Here is a 15904-nt window from a genome sequence, read left to right on the forward strand (position 1 = left end):
GGTAGGTAAATCTTCATATCCTTTATGAAAACTGTATTATGAGACTATTGGATTATTCTGTTAACCCTTCCCTAACCACTGGTAAGACTTCACAGAGCGCACTGGCTCTAATCCCCCCTCCTCAGACTTCACATCTCAGTTCATCTCCTTGCCCAGCCAAACCCAGTACCCCCACTCCAACTCCCAGTCTAAGTTTACCTCTCCCGCACTTCCCCTGCCAGATTGAACTCCCAGTTTCCATTTTCTTTCCCTCCCCTCCCCTCGCAGACTCCTTGTTTCCACTGAATCAACCCACCCCTCCCATAGGTTTGGCTGTTGTCCCGTCTGTACTGGAATCAGGCAGGCTCCACCTCCACACTGCCAGGGCCCAGCAGGTGGTCATTGAGAGTACAGGAGAAATAAGCTTTTTGTTCTCAGTTCAGGTGCCTGGGCCCAGCACAGCCTACAGCAGAGGTCCCCAAACTGTGGGGTGCGCCTCTCTAGGGGGGCATAGAGGAACATTCAGAGGGCACAGCTGGGGCCCAGGCTGGCCCCCATAGGGGGCAGGGAGGGAGTGCCACCCAGCTTACCTCTCTGCCCTGTGCCTGGGGCCCTGGCCGCTGGCCTCAACCCCAGGCCAAGGCTCCCCTCCCACCCCCAGCTGTGACCCCAGCCTCAGCCCTCTTACTCCTGTCCATGCCCTGGGGGACAGGGCATGGACAGAAGTGAGGGGAGGCGTGAGGTAAAGAGTTTGGGGACCACTGAGCAACCCTGAGCTGTAACGGCAGGGAAAGTCCTGCTCAGCTTCCTGCTGCACCAAACTAGATCATGCCCGGTGTGGACAGAATCTTTGAGACTTTGAGCTGCTAAAACTAAAGAGTCTCTACTAAGCATGTGCAAACTGCAGTTTTTCAAATGCTTATAACTTGGCCAAATTTATGCAGAGCTTCACATGGATGGAAAAAGGCACATCCCTCACACAAAGGCCATGCCCCAGTCAAATTTCAAATCCATGCTTCAAAGAAAAGGTTTCAAGAATTTTTTAACATTTTTTAACAAAACAATGTGTTTTTTCCCCTAGCTTCATTCATGAAAATGGCCAAACTGTTATAGCTGAAATTTCTTAAAAAATTTAGCCTGATGCAGACACCTTGCATGGAAAATTTCAGCTTGAACAGTTAAAGTTTGGCAAAATCAGGAGCAACTGAAACAAGGTCTTCGTAATGGGAAATGTTGGGCAACCTTCATAACAGATGGTGCTACCAGCTCCACCTACAACATATATACATATTTACAACATCAAGATCACAGAACTATAACTCCCTTTAAAGTCAGTGGGACTCCATTTTGTAGCCAAGGAGAATTTAGCATTAAAATATTGCTTTAAAAATAATCAAGGAGAGCCCAAGAGCTGAACCCCAACTTGAACAAAAAATTCAAATGGAAGACAAAGCAAAAATGTACATAATATACATTCTGGTTTTTGTTCAATTGTTTTCCAACCCAGCTCATTGGTTAAATTTTGCCTTTCGTTGCAAATGCCTGTAACCTCGCTGACTGTTTCCCTCCTCAGATCACCAAGCATGACTTATAATTAATTAATTATTTTTTTGCTTTAAAAGGTCTTTGCCTTCAACTTCTGTGCAGAATGCAATCTCATGATTTTGTCCACCGCTAGGAAGGGTGGGAAAATGTAATGGGTACTTTGTGAGCATACTGAAGGTTTAGCCAGTTAACTTGGTAAACAAAATATAGCTGCAAGTAACAGAGTCCAAGCAATTAAATCTGGTTCCAGCCAGATGTGCAAAATGATCTGTGGAAAAGAAAACTACTATAAATTCAAATTAATTTTCTTCAGTAGCTTTTTCTCTACTGCTATAATCTAATCCCCATTTCTTTTACTGCAGAGAATAGTTGTCTTTCTCCAGTACTGCTATACCAGTGCTATAAACGATTTCAGACTTACATTTTCTATCCCATTTTTAAAAAAATATCCAAACCTACAAAACCATATTTACAGGTAATCTTGTGTAATGAAAACATATATTACTAATAAGGCCTGATAATTAGCAATATGGAACTGCAGGCTCAAAGAGGAGAATACCTTTCTTCCCAAAAGGTCCAGTCTCTGAGTTCTTGTCAGCTGAGATGGTCTTAGGATGTTGTGACCTTGCTGTGTCTGTAGCTGCCTGCACCACCAGTGAGTTGGGTGCTGGATGGAGTAATTGCTTTGCCTGGAGACAAGGATGAGACAGATCCCAGTCAGTACTGTCGGCACCTGTGGATCTGTATCAGTTTCCTCCTCCTCATACTCAGATGGAACCAGCAGATGGAAGTGGGAGAAGTCTCGTAGGATTTGTGGACGGACCCAGGATATCTGCCATATGCGTCCCACAGACCCCAGTAGGCCTATTATCGGGGTTGACTGGTTGAGGTGGACCCCATGGCACTGGGTACTGGCAGTCCCTGGAAAGTCATATCTGGTTTGGATCTCCCAGTCCCTGTCAGAACTCATCTCTCTGTGAGGAGATAAAGGACCAGCCAGAGCATCAGACTCGTCCAAGTTGGAAACATGCTCTCGCTCCACTCGTGGGGTCGAGGCAGAGAAGTTTCCTGTGTTACTGAAGTAGTTTCGTCCTCAGCAATGTCCCTCAGAAGGACTGGGCCAGAGAGGAGAGGGGACTGAGAGTAAGGGATAAAGATATAATTCAGAGAGATGTAAGTGTCAAATAGGTCCTGGTGGTCAGGGCATTCTGGTGGTTGGGACTGACGGTTCTGATGTATCCCAAGACATTGTGAGCAGCTGGTCCTTCAATGGATTGGCTGCTACTACCAAAGAATACGGTCCAACATTCTTGGATGGAGCCAGTGGATGCCAATTTTGATATTTAGGAGTTGGAGCCTGCAATGGAACTGACAGATCCTCATTCTTTTGCGCTTTATCCTTCTGTATGGAGGGGTCTTGTGCAGTCCTGAGCTCTTGGGACCTACACCAAAAGGCCCACCTGCCCTGTATGTGGAGGGATCTCTTCTTGTAGGAACAGACCTGATGGGGATCTGTCCTTGTAACCCTGAGAGTGCCCCTAACTCTGTGGATGAGTCTTTGGGCTTAGCAGTGCTAGGCTTTACTCCCAACCTCGTACTCGGTAAGGTGCTGCTTGTCAGTTGGACAGTCTACGGGGCTGTCAAGGTTCCTTCCCCACTCTGAACTCTAGGGTACAGATGTGGGGACCTGCATGAAAAACCCCCTAAGCTTATTCTTACCAGCTTAGGTTAAAAACTTCCTCAAGGTACAAACTTTGCCTTGTCCTTGAACCCTATGGTGCCACCACAAAGCATATTAAACAAAGAACAGGGAAAGAGCCCATTTGGAGACATCTTCCCCCCAAAATGTCCCCCCAAGCCCTACACCCCCTTTCCTGGGGAAGGCTTGATAAAAATCCTCACCAATTTGCACAGGTGAACACAGACCCAAACGCTTGGATTTTAAGAACAATGAAAAAGCAATCAGGATCTTAAAAGAAGAATTTTAATTAAACAAAAAGTAAAAGAATCAGCTCTGTAAGATCAGGATGGTAAATACCTTACAGGGTAATTAGATTCAAAACACAGAGAATCCCTCTAGGCAAAACCTTAAGATTACAAAAAGACACAAAAACAGGAATCTACATTCCATTCAGCACATCTTATTTTCTCAGCCATTTAAAGGAGTCAGAATCTAATGCATATCTAGCTAGATTGCTTACTAAGTTCTAAGACTCCATTCCTATTCTGCCCCCGGCAAAATCATCACACAGACAGAGAGAGCCTTTGTTTCTCCCCCCCCCCCCCCCCTCCAGCTTTTGAAAGTATCTTGTCTTCTCATTGCTCATTTTGGTCAGGTGCCAGCAAGGTTATCCTAGCTTCTTAACCCTTTACAGGTGAAAGGGTTTTTCCTCTGGCCAGGAGGGATTTTAAAGATGTTTACCCTTCCCTTTATATTTATGACAGAGGGCAAGGGGGCCTCTCTGGCCTAGATCAGAATGAGGTCTCAGTCTTCTCCATAAGGTGCTTCCCCAACTGAAGCTCATGAGCTTTGTATGTTTGCAGGGGAAATGAGTGACAGATGCTGCATATTGCAGAGATATTCATCTCACCCAAACAGTAGAGGCAGCGTTTATGGTCATTGCTCATGGAGAAGGAGCAAGGGTAAGAGATGCAATTCTTGATCATAGTCCCAGACCATGGACAGGTACTCCCCAGCAAGGGGAAAAACAAACTGTACTAACTATTCTATAAAAACTCTAACTATACTAATATAGGTTTCAGAGTAACAGCCGTGTTAGTCTGTATTCGCAAAAGGAAAAGGAGTACTTGTGGCATCTTAGAGACTAACCAATTTATTTGAACATCCAAAGTGATCACTCTCCTTACAATGTTTATGATAATCACGTTGGGCCATTTCCAGCACAAATCCAGGTTTTCTCACCCCCCCCCCCCCACAAACCCATTCTCCTGCTGGATTTGTGCTGGAAATGGCCCACCTTGATTATCATACACATTGTAAGGAGAGTGATCACTTTAGATAAGCTATTACCAGCAGGAGAGTGGGGTGGGGGGAGGTATTTTTTCATGTTTTGTGTGTATAAAAAGATCTTCTACACTTTCCACAGTATGCATCCGATGAAGTGAGCTGTAGCTCACAAAAGCTTATGCTCAAATAAATTGGTTAGTCTCTAAGGTGCCACAAGTATTCCTTTTCATTCACAGTATCTATTTACAGGCTATAAAGAAGAAGCTAGAGAGATCTGTGAACACACAATTCTGACTAGGGCCATGCAATAATAAAAAGGAACTGGAGAGGCATTGACCTGTACTCTTATGCTCTCAGTCTGGAGCACCATGAGAACAACTGTGTATGTGTGGGCCAATGGACACCGCTTGTTAAGAATTTCCAGACTCGGGTGCATGACACCATGCATACCCATGTGTAAGATACCCATTGGGACCACCACTCAAAGAAGAACTGGGACTTACACAAAAGCAGTTAGGTGCCTATCTAGACATTTATTCCTATCAGGATATTCATGTGGAAGATGGATGATGGCTTGGTAAGCTACACCTGCATACAAGCTGTTTTTTAAGATATGTTTTCTCTGTAATGCTTTTGTTCTGAATAAACAGTACTTTGCTTTATGAAAGTTGGCTAATCACTGGTTAACCTTGTTGTTGTCCCGGAGAGAATGGGACTATAGGTGTTGAACTAAAGTCAGACCTGCTGAGATAATCACAGTTATCTGTGATTGCAGGATTCTACAGCCTAAGATCCAGGTCTGGAGGGAGTGAGTTACAGGACTCTGCTCCAAGACAAATGATAGCTAGAGGCCTGAGCCCAAAGGGGGGTTACCCTTGAGGACACCAGAGGTGCAGTTAAATCAGGAACAGTGAGTGCCATCTCCATCTTTGCTACCCACTATATCCACTTGAAACAGGTTGTAGCCCGTGAATGTTAACATTCCAGTCACGTGCATTGCCCCACCAAGTTTCAGTAATGCCAATTATACTTACTGCAGCACATGCCATTTGTGACAAAAAACATGACCAAGCAGCTGGGGCAGAGTGAGGAAAGGGGAGTGCAAACTGCACATACTCAGAGGGTAACAAAGCTACTCAGCAGTGTTCTGTCTCTCAAAGTCCATCCCCCTCCCCTCAAGATATGTAAAGGTACACTCTATTATACCTCAGACTGATCAATTTGATTACAGAATGTGTTTAACATTATATGTCTAAAATGTATTCAATATCATGCAATTCATTCTGAGGTTTAATTCTGAGGTTTAACGGCTTAGAAGGGCATTTAAAACTGCACAGTTGTGTGTTTTTACACTCCCCTATATTTCCCACCCCCACCCCCCTATGGCTGCAGTCTATGGAGTAAGTGCTTTGGGAATGGGGTGATATGCAGAAGAGCACCGGAGGCGTATGCTGTTCCACAGAGGTGTGCTGTCCATGCAAGTTTTAATAGGATATATCCTTGTTCTCTGGCTTCTACCAAGTAGAAATAAGAAATTAATGAAAGATAATACCACTAAATTGCAAACACCTTCCCAATAAATAAGGGTGCTTTAAGTCCAATACTTCACTGAATTAGATTATGTTCTTGGACATATGAAATCAGATGGGGCTTACTATCTCAGACGTACCCTGGCCTTCCAATTTTCTGATGCTCACACTGCAAAGAGTTTAGCAGAGTTTTTATTCTTAATCCTCAGGCTGCTGCAGTTATGTATGGCACGCTTCAACCACATTCATTTGGCTGGCAAAGTGGAAAAACTGTGTCAGCCCAATCTTTAAATGTAGGCCTTTCTAGATGTGGCTTTGCTAGAAAACCATGTGTTACTGTTATGTACAATTATCTACATCATTTCTGTTGTAAAAAATTTAAAGTTAGCCCTGGACTTAAGCCCACAATCTGTGAAGACTTGAATTTGGAATTTTTCACCCACTGCATGTGTGTGGTGAGGGGCATGTATAGGAGAGCCATATATTTAACCTACATCCTGGGATATTTACATAGTCCTTTCTCAAACAAGCACTCTTATTGGAGGGGCTTGTTTCCAATTAATTACTTCTTATTTATTTCTGGTAATGTTCATAATGTGCTAAGCATTTTGTAGACATAAATGGACCCACTGATCATCCTATAATTGTGTGATGTTACCACAGTAACCCAAAGAAGGGGACAACATGTTACACACACCATTTAGTCATTATATGAACCTTACAGGTTTTATAAACCCATTACACACAGTGCAGGTTTTGGGGAAGGAGACAGGAGGGTTTCTTAAATAATTTTAAAATAGAGTTTTGACCACTATTAAGGTCCAGGGCCATAAATCAAGTACATCTCCAGCAGGAATGGATGTGAGTGGTTTTAAAAAAAATTACCATTGCCCTACTTTTCATCAGTATATGAACTCAACATACAGTAGGATCCAATTGTCAAAAGGCTTCTGATGACATTTCTAGGGCTTGGCAAAAAGCCTAGACTTTTGACTTCAAATTCGAATAAATGAAATATAAATGGCCCACATTATGGGAAGCATAAGTCAATGCACTGATACTGCACAGGGCCTAGCAAAACAACTATGAGCACAATGGAAGCTATTGAGAGTTATTTTGCTTGGAGGAAAAGTTATGCAAAATGGGTATTATATACTCTGCTCCCATGGGCCTCACTTTATCCTCAAAGGTATGCACCCTCGGTGAGAACCATGTCTGTTCATCTTAGAACAAATTTTAGCCCTATGTGTAGCACGCTAGTTGAATAACTCCCTTTAAAGCTAATGGAAGGTGCAAGGATGACACCCTCTCCTCTCCTTGTGTATCTGGCTGAGAGTTCTTGTACTAAAGCCGGGAGAATTACTAGAAAGAGAATTCTGTAAATACTTGCTCAAATTAAAAATTAAGTTTGCTTGGCTGTGTCGTCACATCCTTTTTGTGTTTGCTTTCTACAAATGAATTTACTAGCAGGAATATTCACAGAAACCATACATTTTAAGTACTAGGGAGTATTCACCAAAAATGAATTTATAAAGAAGAATAATCACACTGGCAATTCGATTCTAAGATTGGCTCTACCCTTCAGAGAACAGAAATAATATGCAATGGATGTGATCAATCAAAACTAACCACCACCACACAAATTATGAATGTCATGGATTTGCAGTGAACTGCTTGCAGACAATCTCCAGCTGAAGAATTACTGGTACTAATTATGTGGTGAATAAATTTTAAACAAATAAATTTGAGAAAACTAAACTTGTAAACAGTTCAAGTACAAGGGGAAAAGAGGCAAAATAAATGATCAGTGTGGGAAAATCTTACTGTTCAGAAATCTAGGGCAAGCAGAAGTACTGTGTGTGCAAGTAGACATGCCAGGTTTCCTGCCCAATGCAAAAAGACAGACAGGAGAGACTGGGTGTACTGAGTAATATCAGCCACAGTAGGACTCAGATGCCAGTCAAAGGGAGGGCAGCTGGAGGAGTTGGGAGGGAATGGAGTAAAGTTACCTAGCTGCTAGCTTAGGGGTTATGGAAAGAGAAGGGTCTGAGCAAAGCAACAGAACTAATCTGCCAGTTGGAAGGGCTAGTTCAGAAAGAGGGGGACTGAGCAGAGCAATAGAGATAGCTGCCAGCCAGAAGGGAGAGAGATGGGCCTAGTTTATGTCAGTTACCGAAACAATGCCTTGGATCATGCTACACTAAAAGCCACAGTGTGAAAAATTATACTAGAGGTGACTGCAAAGTCTCTTAGGGAAACATCTAAAAAGGTCCATAGAAAGCTAGTTTTATTACTGTGCTGCTGTGGATCCAATGGCAGGACTGTAGTGGAGAAGAGTCAGTCAGATTTGGGCGGGATGAGAAAGCTTTATACTTCCTTGTCAAAGGTCCTGCGGTAACCACCTCTGACCCCTCCTGGTCTCTTCATGTGCACCTTTCAGGTCTCAGGCCTCTTTCTGTCACCTCCATCTTGCGGTGGAATCACACAATTTCCCCACTCTCAGATCAGGACTTGGGCTGCAGTCCCCTGGTACTAACCATGGGTAGCTCAGCAGGGCTGACTTAGGTTCAGACCCTGCAGTTCTGTTTCCTCTGGGAGAAATAATATTGGTAACCAGTGATCAGACAGCTTCCTTAAAGCAAAGTATTATTTATATTATTTATTTAGAACCAAAAGCTTTTAATGAGTAAACAAGATATTAAAAAATACAAACCAATCTATACACCAGCCTGTTTTTGCCAGAGTCTTACCATTTCCTGGGAAGACCTCTGTTGCTTTCTGACATTCCCCCAGGCCCTGTGTCCCTAGTCTGTTCTCACTAGGAACTGAACCTGACAACTGACTCACCCTTCTTCTCCTGACAAGGGTTTTTAGAATTCTTTTGATTTCTTTGTTCTCAGCATTAACGGAACAGCTGTTTAACTGCAGCCGGAACCTGGAAGTATGCCATTGTCTTGTAATTGATCCCCAATCCCCATTAATTTGATCAGAGGTTGCTTCCTCTTTGACTTCCTCTTTGTTCTTCACACTGCCCCCCTGTAATCTAGATCAATGCATTCACACAGGAAGGTCTTATAATAAAATATTCAATAACTTCACCTCACTGACTGAATCCCATACAGTGTTCATAAAATGATAATATCTCAGTATTCTTAGATTCTTGTCCTTCAAATTCCCTTTGCTGACATAGCAGAATTGGAATCTGGGACAGGTGATGATATCACAGAGGGAATGAAAATAGCTTCAGGAGTGGTGGGAATTAAAGATGAAAAGTTTTAATCAAAACTGATTGGCCTAAATTTAGATGATGCAGTAATGAGTATGGGCTGTTGTTCAAATTGTATGCAGGTCATGTTTAGACAAGATACCCCTCATGGTGTTTCTGCTCTGCAATCCATCAACCACAGCCTTGCTATTCCAGATTCCCAAAAAGTTTATCCCTTGCTGAAAGAGTATGAAAATTAATTTGAAAAGCATTTTCAAATTTTATTAAAGTCCCAGAAGACAATGGCAACTTCAAGCTCTTCCTGTTGCTTTGAGGTAAATGCAAGTTATTTCATCACTATCCACCATGTAAGCTGAGCTGCTAGTCAGTCCTGAGCACTGAAGGCAATGAACAAAAATTATCATTTGATTGCTACCTGTTGAAAACATATTGCAGAAACGCATTCATGGGCAGACAAAACCCAAGTTAGGGGCATTCATAAGAGAGATCAAGGCAGGCATCTTTGTGGGGACACTGTATTTCAAGATGGACTTAAGAAAACTTCAGTCAGATTGATGACTGCTGCCTGGGGCTTTGCAAAAACTGGAAAGTGCTATGCTGGAACTCACATCAGTAAGGCCACCCTGGCTTTTACATTCAAAATCTTATGCTTAGGGATGACAAATTTAAAAAGAGATAAATATATCTGTATCCTTAGAGATAAAGACTACAAAAAAAAAATCTATATGTCCGAAATTGCCTTTCGACATATAGACACACCTTTCACCAGGGTACAGCAACCACTATTAACAAGGGTTCAGTGCTTTGACTACAAACAGAGGCATAGTGATAAAAAAAACCTGACCTACTATGGCAATGTACAAACCAGTTTACACCAATATTAAATGGAGGAAAGAAAAGGAGAGTGGCCTTGAATTACACATAAATACCATCAAATCTACAACAAATGATAGTGCATATGCATGTTTTACAAAGGTTTTAATCACCACACCATCAGCATTTCAGAATATTTTTATCTTGATGGAAATATTATCCCCATGGTCTTGTTACACTGCATTGGTAGAACCATGAGATTTCCACATTCAACTTAATCAAAAGAGCCCACACATGTATATGCAGTGAAGCATTCTCCAGGGTTTGATGCAGATATAAGTGAATGGGCCAAGTTTAGGCATTTTCCAGCCCCATCAGTCCATCTTCCATTGGCGTGATAGGTGACTAGGGACAAAACATGTTCATAGACAGTCACGTTGAGCGCTCAACAGCAGTCAGCACCATGAAGCACTAGACTGGTGCTATTCTGTAGGATCAGGTTTAGACTGCAATCCAGACGGACGGCTACACAATTATTTACTCATTAGTATTTTTGTTTGATTCTCAAAATTATTATATACTCTCAGCCATAACTCTCAGTCTCGGGGTGGTGGTGGCAGTGGCAAATTAATTTATAGTTCTGGAGTCATTTTAATAAACATAAGATCACATGAAGATGCAACATACTTAAAGCAAGAGGATAAAAATGAGAACAAGAAGAACGCAGAGAAAGGTCTTTAGACAATCACAGCAGCAACATATTTCATTTTAATCTACCTGAGAGAATAAGTTCACTTCATTACAATTGGGAGCACTAAATTGTCTTGTTAGACAATCAAATTTGAAATCTAAGCTGCGTAGGGACAAGAAATCAGAAATGTATTTTTTCCTAGTGTTCACATTATTCACTACGATTTAGTTGTACAGTTCTCCAGTGTGCAATTAGAGCTGGATGGGAAATGGTTTTTGCATTCTGTGAATATTTTTGAGAGTTCAACATTTTTTTCGCCCCATCTCAAATCAGGGTGAAAAATCAAAAATCTCAAAAATATACATAAACAGAAAAAACTGATTTTGTTCTCATTTTGGGTCAAAATAGTTTTGTTTGGATAATTTAGAAACATTTGGATTTTACCCTTTTTAACCTATTTTTAGTCTAATTAGCTTAAAATTCTAAACAAAAAGCCGTTTCAAACCAATACACTGGAATTTTTCATTTCAAACAGGTCGAAATGTTTCATTTCAACAATTTCAGACCTTTTGTTCTGGACTTTTTTCAAGTTGGGAAACGTGTGGAGCCTGGCCCTCTTTTGCAAACAGTTCTAATTTTGACAAATTGGCATTTCTCAACAACAAAAAAACAATTTATTGAAAAATTCCCAACCAGCTCTACATGCACTAGTAAATGCAACTGGTATTTTTCTTGAGCTATACAGACTTATATTTTAAAAAGTTTTACATTTCTCTAAATCTTTAAAAGCTTGAACTAGAACCCTACTAACTCAATGTGATATTTGAAAATATTGGCTGTTATTTGTGGCTGTACCCATGCCTTGAAATAGGGGACAGTTACAGAATCCATATGTTCGAGATAAAAATTACTAAATTACAATGGCCCAGACTGGGATCTTAGTAACCAGCCCATAGTAAGGGGCTGTGTGCATGTACACCGCCCCGTTGGGAGTACCAGCTGATACTGTGCCTCAGAGAGGCTGAGGAAGTCATTTGTGATGCACCTCTTTAAAGGTGCAACACATATCCCCCTCTGCCCAGTTGTGCTGATCAATACACCACAATGAGAGACAGATTTACCTCCTTTTATACCAAGGTCCAGTGAGGGCTGGACATCTGTGCATCCCTTGTGCTCCCACAAGTTTTGGAGCTATGATTTGGGTAGCTCTAACTGGGACCAGGAAGGTGGGAATCTTTACTCCAATCTATACTATGTATGGGCAGTGTACAATCTTGCCCTATAATTAATTAATTACTATATATATTACACAATATAATTATATTAATCATGCACATAGGGAGCTGAAGAACAGAAGCCGTGTTTTTCCATCTATAAAAACACAGACCTCTCCCACAGGGCTAAAGGGGAATTCTAAACAACAGTACCAGTAAGTCCCCTATTGTTTCAGTGGGCAGCTACCAGAGGTTATTGCGGTTCACTCACACATACTAAGTCAGTAGAGGAGAATTTGTGATGACATATTAGACTAATAGCCCATTACAGCTAAAGTTTTGCTCAGCAGTGTATAATACCTATTTTAGCAGAAGGTGAAACACTGTGCTCCTGCCCAATTGTTATATCGGGGCCAAGAACTCTTCCTGTCCCTATCAAGGTAATCAACACCAATTTTCCTATGCTGTGTACAGGAGACATAAGAAAATAAATCAGATCACAGGACTGGTTAGTGGAGATTTATGACTCTAATTCCAAGCCAGTATACTTATTCTTCTATGCAGGACTGCTGTGTCTAACTGTTTATTACCAGACATATTTGGAAAAAAAATATGTCTGACAAGTTTTAAAAAAAGCAAGAACAATATTTTTGTCTAGCATAATCTTGAAAGCATTTGCAATTATGCATGTATATAACCATTTCCGTAGCAATTGGTGAGAAAGAACCGGGCAGCAAGGAGACTGGTTTTAACAAAGCAATTACTGCTTTGAAGCTGCTTTTCCCCAGCAGATTCCATCCTTGGAATTTTGAGACAATTTACACACAGTTACTTTGAAGAGATGACCAAGTCTAGTTATAAGAATTCTAAGAATAGCTTCTTCTTTGATGTCTAACAACAACTATTTTAAGTGTTAACAGCCGTGTACTGGTGGGTATATTCCTCTCCTACTGACTGGCAAGATTTTCTAGAGGTGATCTGTGAAAATCAATCTCTTGTTCCCTCTGCTTCTCCCAACCTAACCCCACTCTAGTCAAGCCCCAATTTATCCTCCAGTGCTGCATGCATACTACTTGCTCCATGCCCTCCCTGATTACCTCCACGTGTCGCTCCTCAACATTGCTGATGCTGCCTTGGCCTTCTACAGACCAATGCTCCGTTTCCCTGTTTGCCTGGTGTGCCCGCACATGGCTCTGAGCCCCCACATCTCCAACAGTCCACATAGTTTCCTTATTCTTTTCTATAGCCCTTCTCGTCATTATGTTCCCCTTACACACCCCTTGCTCCCCACTCTGCCCCCCTACTTCAGCTTTTATATGTTAATACGTAGCAATGCGGACACACATGAACATTTAAAAGCTGAATGTAGTATGAATGGGGCATGTTGTGGGGCAAGATGGAGGAACAAGGCTGCGTGAGGTGAGGGACCATAAGCGAAAATGTAAGCATGGAGGAAACCATGCAAGTGGACCTAGGGTATGGGGATCACGGGGGGTGGGGGGTTGGGGGTGGGGAAGAAGTTCACTTCTGTGGAACTGAATAGGGGTGGAGAGGGGAAACATCGGCTCACAGGGAAATACATATCAACACTGATAATGACTCATCATGCAAATAACTAGCACCAATACATGTTTATTGAAAAAGCTGGCAAATTCCATAACGAACACAAACTTTGTTAACTTTCAATTATGCAAATATTGCCAGTACAATATGTAAACAAGAAGGAAATTTGAAAATATATCATTCAATATCTCATGGACACTCAGCTCATCACTTCTTCTGAATTCAACTACCTCTCTTCTACCACTCAGAGGGCATCTCTCTCCACCTTCACCATGAATGATCAACATGCAGCCTTAAATTCAACACAGCAAGGCACAAGCAAAATAACTCTCCTGTAGAAATTACAGGATTGAAACTACCAAATTTAGGTCAATCACTAACAACATAGATAATCCAGTCACATAACTTTACAGAAAAAATCTCACTGACGTCATTTGCAAACCGATACCTCACATATTTACACATAAAATAAATCCACGTATAGAACTAAGGACAATGTAATTTATGAAGGCCCAACAAACCCTACACTAAACATAAAACCAAGTAATAAACATGGTAGGAGATAAGACTGCAGGTTGGATGTTCACGATTAGGGTGGAGATGTAAGCTGTGGGTGGCAGCTTTCTGCCACATCAGACTACCTGTTTGCTCAGGGTGAAATGGCCCTCTTCCCACGCAAAGCCAGTGTAATTGGGCTTTGTAAAGTAAAATCTCTTGAGGTGGATGTATGGAAACCATCCACCCACCTGCGGGAAGATCTTCGAACTGCAAGCCAAACTGTCTACTGTCATTATTCCAGTCTATAAGATGGGGTAATGGCCATTACTCCTCTGCAGATGCTACATGAGATTTCTGGGGTACTGAATCTGTGAAACTGCAGATCCTGTGGCCCATCTGTTGGCTCTTCTATGTTTGCCCATTCAGAGCTGGTGTGCAGCCCAGTCTCTTCCCAGTGCACTGATGATGCACATACTCCCATATGAGACTGGTCTATTTGTTCCATACAAAAGTAGGGCTTAAGTGGCACAGAAGGTCTTATGAACTTGGTGAAGGGCATTCCTCCTTGCTTGGCAGTTCAAAAACAACAACAAAAACACCTTTTGCTTCTGAATATAGTTCTGGAGAATGTGTGTTTGTACAAAATTCTAGTAGCATTATTTAATTCTTCATACATAATACGCTACTGAAAGTATAATAACCAGACACTGTAGGCTTGGGAAGATAAACCTGTCTGCCAAAGATCTGATAGAAAAGCTAAAGTCTGAACTTTTATTCCTACCATCAAAGTGTTGGCTTGTTGACAAACCATATTTTGATATATCAAGACTGGGCCTGGCTGATGACTTCAGTCATCAGTGCTTTCTTTTACAAACTCTTTGTCTCTCTCATATCCAACTGGCTCTTCCCAGCCTCCAGATCACTGTATCAGTTCTCCACCTGGGCATATACCCTTACTAGATCATTATATTTCTTCTATTCTCCTGTCTCTACCTATTCTCCACCTGCTTGTTGTAACATAATTTTACATTACTAGTATACACTGAGACAGTTGCATGAATGAAATACTGTACAATTAAATTGCACTAAGCTAGATTGTACTCCCATTACTTATTTCAGTAAGAGAGGGGAAAGTAGGACACAGAGGAAAAAGTCCAGAACAGGATCCATGCATTTATGGTAAATGTGCATGTTGGTGTTCTTACTTTGCTTTGTAAATAGTACTTTGAGGCTGTTGCTTTGGTACCTGTTAAACTTTCTGAATCTGAACACAGCCTCCATAAATGTCAAACTGTACCCTCCTGAACTCAAACACATTTAACTAGTCAGCCTGCCAGAGCCTATGGAGTTTGCTACAAGATGTTTGTTAACATATTGATGATTAATGCTTTAAATAGATTTCTATTTAACCCCCCCCCCTTAGCACTGGGGCTCTAAGAGGCATATGCAGAGCCAGGTCACATAACTCACTTTAATACACATCCAAAAGTTCCAAAACATTGGTTTGAGTTGAAGGCCACTACAGGCTTAATTCCTGATAAAAATTGGGTGGCAGGCTCATTCCTCCTTGTCTCCAGTATAGGGAGCTGAACTACAGGTGCATATATGTATATTTTTCTACATTCTTCTTTTTATTTGGCCACTAACATTCAAGGTCCCTAAACATTTATGGCTCTAGCTCCCAAGCTCAACAGCCTTGCTGCAAACAAAACTCTTATTGATTTCAATGGGGGTTCCACATGTGGAACAAAAGAAAGAAAAAGAAGAAGAAAAGCAAGAAGCTCAAAATCATAAGTTTCCATGCATTGATGCACTATCCCACAGTGACCTAAGCAAGAGGAAACCAAAATGTAGCTCCATACACTCAGGAGGGAGCAA

General features: G+C 41.6%; 1 protein-coding gene across 16 annotated transcripts in view; it reads right to left on the reverse strand.

Moving 5' to 3' along the window:
- The window catches only part of PRLR (prolactin receptor), a 308636-nt gene that overhangs the window by 89636 nt on the left and 203096 nt on the right, over positions 1-15904 (reverse strand). For 2 of the 16 annotated variants that reach the window (XM_078852733.1, XM_073343735.2), the window contains one exon: positions 2084-2213. The exons of the other annotated variants lie outside the window; for them this stretch is intronic. The gene's annotated coding sequence lies outside the window, so the exon portion shown is untranslated. The remainder of the gene's footprint in view (positions 1-2083; positions 2214-15904) is intronic. 16 annotated transcript variants of the gene reach the window in all.

Source organism: Lepidochelys kempii, chromosome 5, assembly GCF_965140285.1.
Source record: "Lepidochelys kempii isolate rLepKem1 chromosome 5, rLepKem1.hap1, whole genome shotgun sequence".
Classification (NCBI taxonomy): domain Eukaryota; kingdom Metazoa; phylum Chordata; order Testudines; family Cheloniidae; genus Lepidochelys; species Lepidochelys kempii.